The sequence below is a fragment of the Silene latifolia genome, chromosome 11 (genome assembly GCF_048544455.1).
Source record: "Silene latifolia isolate original U9 population chromosome 11, ASM4854445v1, whole genome shotgun sequence".
Taxonomy (NCBI): Eukaryota; Viridiplantae; Streptophyta; class Magnoliopsida; order Caryophyllales; family Caryophyllaceae; genus Silene; species Silene latifolia.
The window spans coordinates 193175841-193185546 of record NC_133536.1 but is presented as its reverse complement, the minus strand read 5'-3'; the positions used below and the strand labels follow the sequence as shown (position 1 = coordinate 193185546).

Genomic DNA, 9706 nt, shown 5'->3' with positions numbered 1-9706 from the left:
ACAGCAAGGTATATTCAATGTCTTATTTATATCCATTCCTCTTAAGAACCAAGAATGGAAACAACAAGGTATATTCAATGTCTGATTTATATCCCAGTTTTGTTTTGTACGCGATCCCTGAGTTTTTGTCTTATACATTGTGAACCTGCTTATCTTTATATGTCCCTTAGATTATAAATAGGTACTCCACTAAAGATATGTGGTTATGTATCTGATACATTCATTCCCTGAGTTTCTTTTTTGGTGAGCTGGTATAGTGGTATCAGTCCCATTGTTGTATATGCCATGGCAAGGTACCGTAACTTCATTTTATATAAATTACACGTGTTGATATGTAAATAATTTTAATTGTGTTTTTTGGTTACTTTGTATGTAGTTCATGATTAAAGCCCGAAAGACACACTCGGCCTCGGTTGAGCAAATTGATGAAAAGCGGTCAATTTTGGCTAAATATGCATTGGAGTTTAAGGCGCAAGTATTTGATGGCAACGTCTAAAGTATTTAGGCTCAACTAATGTTAGTGTTTGTGTTAAAATATCAATTCTTGATAGTTTGTATTTTAGAGGTTCAAACCTTATTCCGTTTTGTTTAGTTGGATTTAGAGTATAAATGTAAGAATTGCTCAAATGTAGCCGGATATAATGTTTAAGCTATACGACTATTGTCGTATAGGGTATGAATGAAACAATTTCCATTTCATAAATCTAGTGGTCAAAGAGCATGAATGCGCGCCACAACTATGCGGGAAATATTCATAAATTCGCGCTAATTTCATTTCAAAAAAACTGTGTAGAAGACAGTTCCAAGAGAAAGCGTGCTAGAGTTCGGCGCAAAAATTACGCGCACCATGAATTTAAAACAAGACGGTTGAGAGGCGCAACTGTCCTCTTTGTAAATGAAAAGAAGACGGTTTAAATCCACAACCGTCCTCTTTTTAAAAACAAAAGAGAACGGTTTGACTTCACTCTAACCGTCCTCTTAGGCTACAAGGACGGGTGATTTTAGGACGGTTTTTTTAAGATTTAAGGACGTTTTGAACCATCCTCTTTGTCTGTTTTTGTAGTAGTGTTTACTTACCTCTTTGCTAAGAGTAGTTTGTGAAGTTATAAATATTGTTTTGGTTAGGTAGCTTTTGACGACGAGTTTTAACCGACACCAAAAATGGCGCCGTTGCCGGGGATGGTGTTAACTTGATTTGATTTTCATTAATTGTTTTTAGTTGTGTCTTTCTTTACCTTGGGGAAGTCAATCTCCTCAAGGTTGTTCTAATTGTTTTCGAGTTGTTTGATATTTTGCATGTCTAGGAGATCACAAGGTAACTTGTTACCCATTGATATAAGGATTTATCGTCATTTCCCAATCAAAAACTATTTATAAAACCCAATTAAAAAGTAGTATTTAATCGGGGTCGAACACAAAGATGGCGGGGGTTAGATACTTGGTTTGTTTAAGTCTTTAGTTTAGTCAAACAAATGTAAGAGGTTTATTAATTGTAAACTAAGATGCAAACGAGTTAAATAAAATTAAACTAAATGGAGTTGTATTCAATTAATGGGAGAACTAGAGTCTTCGGGTTCACTTGGGTAGGAGGGCATAAAACAAGATTAAAACAAGATATGGGTGATGACAATGATCAAGGAATTAAGACTAGCTAATTTCCTAGTCACCTTAAGTTCATTAACAAGTTGTGACTTAATTAAAATGAACTCAACACTAACATGGCATATAGACCTTCCAATAGCATAAGCACCAAGACAAGCCAAACATGTCAAAGAAAGGTTCAAACTTTCATTCAAACGATTCTACGAACACTTAATATGAATGAGAACAAGACCGATCGATCTACTAATCATAGCATAAAGACCATCCAATAGCATAATGTACCAAGATAAGTTAAACATGCTAATAAAAGACTCAAACTTTCGTTCAAACATTTCATCGAGCACTTCATATGCATGAAAGTAAATACCAAGTAATCACCCAATTCCAAATGTTAATAGCCCAATATTACACCCATTAATGACCCAAGATCCTCCTAAACTCTAGAGGAGACTACTCACACATGTTCATGGATAAGAAATTAACAACAAATTGTAACAACACACAAGTAAACATTGTAAACATGATAAAGATTATAAGTGAATAACAATTAAAAAACATAAGAAATGTAAACAAGTGAAGTAAATGTAAACAAAAGATGAGAATTATACCAATTAAGAAGAAATGAACAAACTTGGATAATAATGAAAGATGAATTTCTTCTTGTCTTCCAATTACAACCCAAATATTAAATGTAAACTATTGAGAAGTGAAGAACTTGAATGAACTAAAGAAGAATTAAACTATTAATTAAAGGAAGATTACAACTTTTTATTGAATGAAAATGAGAGATGAAATATTAGGGATCTACAATATTGAGAGAGAATAATAATCTAGTCTAATTTTCTAGTCTAATTGAAGGTAGTGTCTTCATGTAATGTGTGTAAGGTCTCCTTTTTATACTACCTAATTAATAATACAAATAATAATGCTAATATTAATGCTAATATTAATATTAATAATAATAATAATAATAATCTAATAATATACTCAATCACCGCACAATACAAAACACACAACTCTCACAATACAAAAGACATGACTTAAACAACCAAACAATAGATCTCAGGGGTTGGGAGCTGAGGTACCGGCCACCGGCAGCGAGGCTGGCTGGGCACTCTGTGGAAAATGGAGGATAATATTGAAGGTGGTGGGAGCCGGTCGAGGGGCGGTAGACGGGTACCCGTCTGGGAAGCATGATGTGATACGATTTGTGTTATGAGTCGGTTAGCCGGCCACCGGTGACAAGGCCGGCTAGGAGTTCTCTGGAAAGTGGTGTCAATTCATTGCGTATTACCAGCCGGTTGGGTAGAAGGCAGACGGTGGGCCGTCTGGGAAGCACAATTTGTTTCCAATTGACTGGATTTTGATTTCGAGTTCGTCATTGGTGATTCAATTGATGGTGTGAATTGATGCTGGTTGTTGATGCAGGTGCATGAACACGAGCAGGTGGTTGTCGAGTTCGCCACTGGTTGTTGACGGCGGAGCAGAACAGAGATACTGGTGTATGGTGATGAGCCGAGGAGAGGGGATGTTGCTGCCGTTGGTGATGATGGGCAGCAGTGGTGTTGAGCTGTTGGTGGTTATGGGGAGAAGTGGAGGCTGTCATGGTTCTGGGTCTGAGGTGAGGCAGTGGACACGGGGAGTTGTTGGAGATGAGATGATTGGGGATGCTTGGTGATTGCGGGTTGTTTGATGCAAAAATGGTGGCGTGAGAATGAGCAGGTCAGAGGAGCAGACGGAGTTGGGTTGGAGTCGTGGTGGAGATTAATTGAGGTGTCGAAGGTTGATGATGAAATGGGATTGAATTTGGTGATGGTGCAAGGTGATGACAGGTTATTGCAGCTGAGTTCAGGCGAGGTGCTGGTGATGCGTGGTGAAGTTGGACGGGACTGATGATGAATGGAAGAGGTGCAGGAGAGTGGAATTGGTGGTTGAATTTGGTGATTATTAATGGAGGTGATTTAATGGTGAGTGTGATGAAATGCAGGGGAAGGAAGAGAAGTATGGTGGTGTCGATGGTGAAAGGGAAAGGTCAAAGTCAACCTTTGACTTTTATTTTGGTTTTCATTTGATTCTCGCTTTGCTCTTGGCCCGTCTCATCTCCGTTTCGACCTGATTTGCTTCTTACTTTCCGCCTCATCTACAAATTATGAACAATAAAACAATAATAACACTAATATTATTAAAACCGATTAATAATTAAATTAAATTGAGACGATTAATTATTATAAATTAGTAAATAAAATGAGCCTTTTAATCATTTAAGCACGCAAAATCGAGTCGGAATAAGGTATAAATGCGGGGTAAAATACGACTAAAATACTACTCATCAAATCTCCCCACAATTAAACCTTACTCATCCTCGAGTAAGCTCATTAAATAAACTAAGACCCGTAATATAAAAGGACTAGATAAACTAATAATATCCGATGAGAGACAATTAACGGGCCTTCTCCGCCCCTTCAACTCACACCGAAACACAATGAGGTATGCATTCCGATGCAAGGCAAGTAGGGGCTTGCGGAAAATTTAGACACATCTAACATTTAAGCACGAAACAAACAATAGATGCATCTACAAAAAGTCAAACCACTTTCCTCATCTAAGCGGAGGGTTTTGTTTTGAAAGATTAAAGGTTTTGGTCGGGAGATACCGTTTCATAGTCTTGGCGGGGTGTCAATGCCCAGCAACCTCAATATAACAACCAAATGCCTAGGAAACAAATTTAAAGGCGGGAAAGGAGGAAGTAAAGCCTAACCTTCGAGATTTACATGACACACACAAGATTCGACCAAATTGACCCATGACTAAGGGGACCTAGACTACCGATTTCCTCACGGTTTTCACTAGTCTCTCATTTTCTTTTTAGAACGGGTGATTTTTGTGCAAAAAAGTAACCAAATTACTCAACTACTTGACTCGTGAGACATGCCCGCAATCTAACATGGAATCCTCTCCTACAAGACCATTTATGAGATGCAAAAAAGGAAAATATGCATAAAGAGAAACAAGGGTTGTAGCGGGGCTAGGTGACAGGACGAAACAGGGTTGGTGCAAGCACCATTTTGGAAAAATGTGGAGGTACACATCAAGAAGTTGCCAAAATTCCATTTCTTCCACTTTATTACAACAAATGAGCAACGTCTACACCCTAACAAAAATTGGTTTCCCGAATTTATGCAAACATTGTGCAAACCCGACTCACTTTGCAAAAACACGAAAATTATCACCTTATTGCAACCAATGAGCAACGTCTACACCCTAACAAGAAATTGGCTTGCCAAAATCAAGCAAAAATTGTGTAAACCCGACTCATTTAGGAAAAACATCAAGTGCCCTTTTACTCTTGCAACGCCTTTTTCTACTCCATTGATGAAATGAGTGTTGCTTGGCTTTTTCTCATCAAACAAAGTATAAGTGCAATTTTTTTTTTCTTTTTCCTTACATTTTTCTCCTTTTCTATTTCCTTTTATTTTCTTTTTCAAAACCTCTTTATTCAAACCAACCAAATGAAGGCAATTATTCCGACTCAAATCATCAACTAGGACTCAAAACACCCTTCTTCATACAACCAACAACATGTAAGCAATTTTCTTGATAAGGGAAGGTTGTTTATGGTATGTAGCTAGTTTTGTAGATGCCAAAAAGAGAGGTTCAAGCTCAAAAGGGGTTAGCAAAATAGGACCTAGTCTAATGGGTCAAAAAATTAGGCTTATTTGGCAATATGAGGCTCAAAAAGTGATATGCAACTAATTGTTTCAAAATATGCACATAAATGAACATCTCATGGTCTAAAAAGGAAAGGACGCCATGCTTGTGCGTCGTGATATAACATGCCACGCAAGGAGCCTACTCATACCTAAGGGAGACCGGGTATGGATGTACCGGTCCCAAGGAGGCACTAAATCTCACATGTAAGTAGCTACGTCGAAATCTAGGTCTAGACTACGGTTTATGGTCTCACAAGGTGGTCAATACTCTTCGGTCAAGCCTCATTTCCCGGGTATTTGCAAGCAAATACCCTAACAAGGAGGTCACAAGGTGCAAGCCACTAGGAGGGGAAAGACACGACCTAGACAATATCATCATAGAGGGTATCATGCTCCCTTCCTAGACCAAATTTTGTTCAAAAATTTATATACAAACTCAATGCAACAAGAAGGAAACGCAACACATATATACATGTGAAACAAATACATGCAAGAAATGAAAATGACACAAAAGAAGACGTGCAACAATTATTGACTAATCCTAGCAACACATCAACACCAACAATCCACAAGTTCCCCAACGGAACATCCAAGGCACAAAATCCCATCCTCCTTCAAATATGCAAGATATATAAAGAAAGAATGGTAAAAGAGTAAGAGATTAGAAAGAGTTTACCAAGCAACTTCTAGCTCCTTTTTGCCTCAAATGGTCAATGCATATGCCAAAGGTTAGCCAAACATATATATACAATGCAATATTTTTAGACATTTTCTTGATTTTTTCTTAAATTTACAAGTATATAATGATATGAACAAATAAAGACAATATTCACAAAGTGGATATTTCCCTCCCCACACTTGAAATTTACATTGTCCTCAATGGAACAAAGTATAGGGAGAGAAAATCAAAAATAAACAACATATTTTTGATGGTTTTTGAATTTTTTGAAATTAAAGAAGATGTTTTTTGGATTTTTTTTTTGAATATTTGAAAATAAATAACATGTTTTTGGTATTTTTAAATGATAAAATTTCCTCCCCACACTTATTTATCTACATATTTCCAATGGAAATAAATTTGTGGAGGAAATTCGGAAATGAAATACATGTTTTTGTGATTTTTGATTTTTTCATGTTTTTAGTGGTTTTCATATAAGTACGCAATGCATGATCTAACCTATATGCAATATTGAAATACGATGCAAGCTATACTATATGAATGCAAATAGAGCTAATTTAGATTAGCTCCCTTTCGAATCATGTCACTAAATGCAAAATGCGGTAAAAACTTAATTAAAGAGATAGAGAATATATACATTGCGGTGGTTCTTAAGTAACTCCACCAAACCTCTCCATTCAAAGACTTCATTCAACCGGGGTCAATGTCCTGAGATCCCACCAACCTTCCTCCTTCAACACAAGAATTAACAACACACGAACCCTTGTTCTTCATCATCAAATCATGCAACTTACCCATGGCATCTTGAACTTCTTGCCATTTTCGGTTCATTTCTTCTTCAAGCTTTTCCTTAGTCTCTTTGTCAACACTAGGGTTACATACCCTCTTTCCTTTCGATCTCTTCCTCCATCTTTTTGGCTTCTTCTTTTCAATTCCCGGGTTTGATTTTAGAGGGGCATTGGTGCTAGAATCAAACTCGGTTTCCCAAGTCTTGCCCTTCTCCCCACACTTATCCTTAGCATTCACTTCTTCTTCAAGGAATTTAGCCGGGAACTCATCATCAACTTTCGGCTCACAAGCAATTAAGAGCTCCATGTTCTCATCTTCATTCTTATGGAGCTCTAATGTTTCCACGGCAAACATGTTTTGAATCACGGTTTTCTTTGAAGCATGTGGTAGCTTGAATTCAACTTTTTCCTTCCCTACTTTGAATGACAATTGTCCCTCTTTAACATCTATGATGGCTCCTCCCGTGGCCAAGAATGGCCTACCAAGAATGACATGAGAGTGTCTTCCCATAGGGATGTCCAACACAACAAAATCGGTAGGAATTGAAAGCTTACCAATTTGAACCATGATATCCTTGAGAATTCCATTTGGAGACCTGATTGTTCCATCGGCAAGTTTGATTGTAATGGAAGTGCGGGCTAAGCTTGAAATATTCAACCTCTTCACAAGGGCAAGTGGTATGACACTCACACTTGCCCCTAAGTCACACAAAGCACTATCCACCTTTTGGTCACCAACGGTATAAGGAATTGAGAAACTCCCGGGTTCATCAAGTTTGACGGGGATTTCTTTAGATTTGACCACATTTCACTCCACACTTGAGGTATCAAGCTCATGTCCACCAATGTCCACTCTTCTAGAAATGACTCCTTCAAGGAATTCGGAGTAATGAGGCATATCCACCAAAGGTGGATTGGAGGTTTCCATTTTCTTTACCAAGTCCATAAATTTATCGTACCTTGAATTATCATTGGCCCCTTCTTGCTTGACCAAAGAGTGTTCTTCTATCATCACCATCTCTTCTTCTTCTGGGTTCTTCTCAACTTCTACCATCACTTTTGGTGCTTCCACAATTTCTTCAAGCACAAATTCTTCACTCATAGTGGTTGGTGTAGTCATAACCATCTCTCCCTTACCCGGGTCGACTTCAACATCCAATCTTGTACCATGAATTGTCATTATTTGCTCAAGCACATAATCTCCCATGCTCTCTTTTTCGGGCTCATGGTCAACTTCTTGGAATGTTTCCATAGCCATGGAAAAGGGAGTAGTGTATGATAACTCCTCTTGACTTGGCAAATCAAATGACTCTTCTTTTTCCTCTTCAACTCCAACCATGATAGCATTAACTTCCTTTGCCTTCATAGGGTCCCTTGGATTTTGCCCTTGTCTTAGAAATACACCCGGTGGTTTTTGAGAACTCATGAGAGCTTGGGAAGCCCTTTTAGCTTCAAGACGCTTGATTTGTTATTGTGTATTACTTGCCAAATCTCCTATCAACTTCACCAAGTTGTCATATTTATCATCTCCCATGGAATTACTAGCTTGGGGGTGGTGGCTCTTGGTTGAAAGGTTGGTTGGAAATTGGAGGAGGAAAGTCATATCCTTGATCTCTAAAGTTGGAATTTTTGTTGTTCCCTTGGTACCCTTGGTTAAATCCGTGATTTTGCCCTTGGTTGTACCTTTGTTTATTGTTGTATCCTTGATTGAACCCATTGTTGTTGTTCCATTGATTGAATCCTTGACCAAACCCTTGGTTGGCTTGGTTTCCTTGGTAAAAGTTTTGATTACCTTGGTTTCCTTGGTTACCTTCATAATCTTGGTATGCTTGAGGTTGTTGGCAAATATTTGGTTGGATCCTTGGTTGTTGTTGAATGAGGACCTAGGTGGACGGTTGGAGAAATTGTTAAATGCTTGGAAAGCATTCACCTCTTGCACATTGTTCCCATCAAATTTGTTGTAATGGTTATTTGCACATACTTCATAAGCGTGACCCATCCCTCCACATGACTCACATGTTGATCTTTGCATCACTTCCTCCATGGATGGTCCATGAGAAGTGGTAGTTTGATTCACTTGGTTCACTTGCTTCTTCTTACTCAACTCTTCAAGCTTTTTGGTGAGCATATCAAGCTTAGCATTAGTCTCCACATTCACTAAGAATTCGGGAGGGTGCTTACTTCTTCTCAAGACATTCACTCTTATGCCATAGTTTGCCTCGGAGTTTACCATTTTCTTGATTAGAGTAGTGCCTTCCTCATCACCCAAATGATCGAATCCCCCTCCCGCGGAGGCATTCACCATTTATTTTGTTCTTGGCAACAAGGTTTGGAAGAAGGTTTGTGTGACATACCAATCCAGAATCCCATGGTGAGGGCAACTAGCAATAAGGTCTTGATATCTATCCCATGCTTCACCCAAGGATACTCCATCCTCCTGTTGAAAAGTGTGAATCTCATTTCGGAGCATGGCGGTCTTGGATGATGGATAGTACTTGGCCATGAATGCCTTGGCTAAAGCGTCCCAAGTTGTGAATGTGTCCGGAGGGTGAACATTCAACCATTGGTCCGCCTTACCCATCAAGGAGAATGGGAACAACATCATCGTTAGTGTATCTTAGGATACCCCGTTCTTCTTCATCATATAGACCTTTCTCTTGAACTTTCGTAGGTAAGCATGAGCATCTTCTTCAATGTGTCCCCCGAACAAATCTTTTTCAATCAACCCCACTTGGGCGGGGTGCATCTCAAAGTTGTTGGGAGCCAAGGCGCCAAAATTAATTGGGTCACAAGCATCATTGTGGTTAGGACGGTTATGGTCACGTAAAGCCATTGGTGGTGGTGGATTTGGTATATGAGGGGGTGGTGTTTGAGGTGGGCTATTTGGAAATTGGAAGTTGTGAAATGGATTTTCTATTGAAGGCTCA

At 38.6% G+C, this 9706-nt stretch overlaps 1 non-coding gene across 1 annotated transcript; it reads left to right on the top strand.

Annotated features, from left to right (window-relative positions):
* Window positions 1–9142: 9142 nt before the first annotated feature.
* LOC141615527 (small nucleolar RNA R71) lies at window positions 9143–9249 on the top strand. Its single transcript, XR_012529944.1, has one exon. It is a non-coding gene; the product is annotated as a small nucleolar RNA R71 (small nucleolar RNA).
* The last annotated feature ends 457 nt before the right edge of the window (window positions 9250–9706 follow it).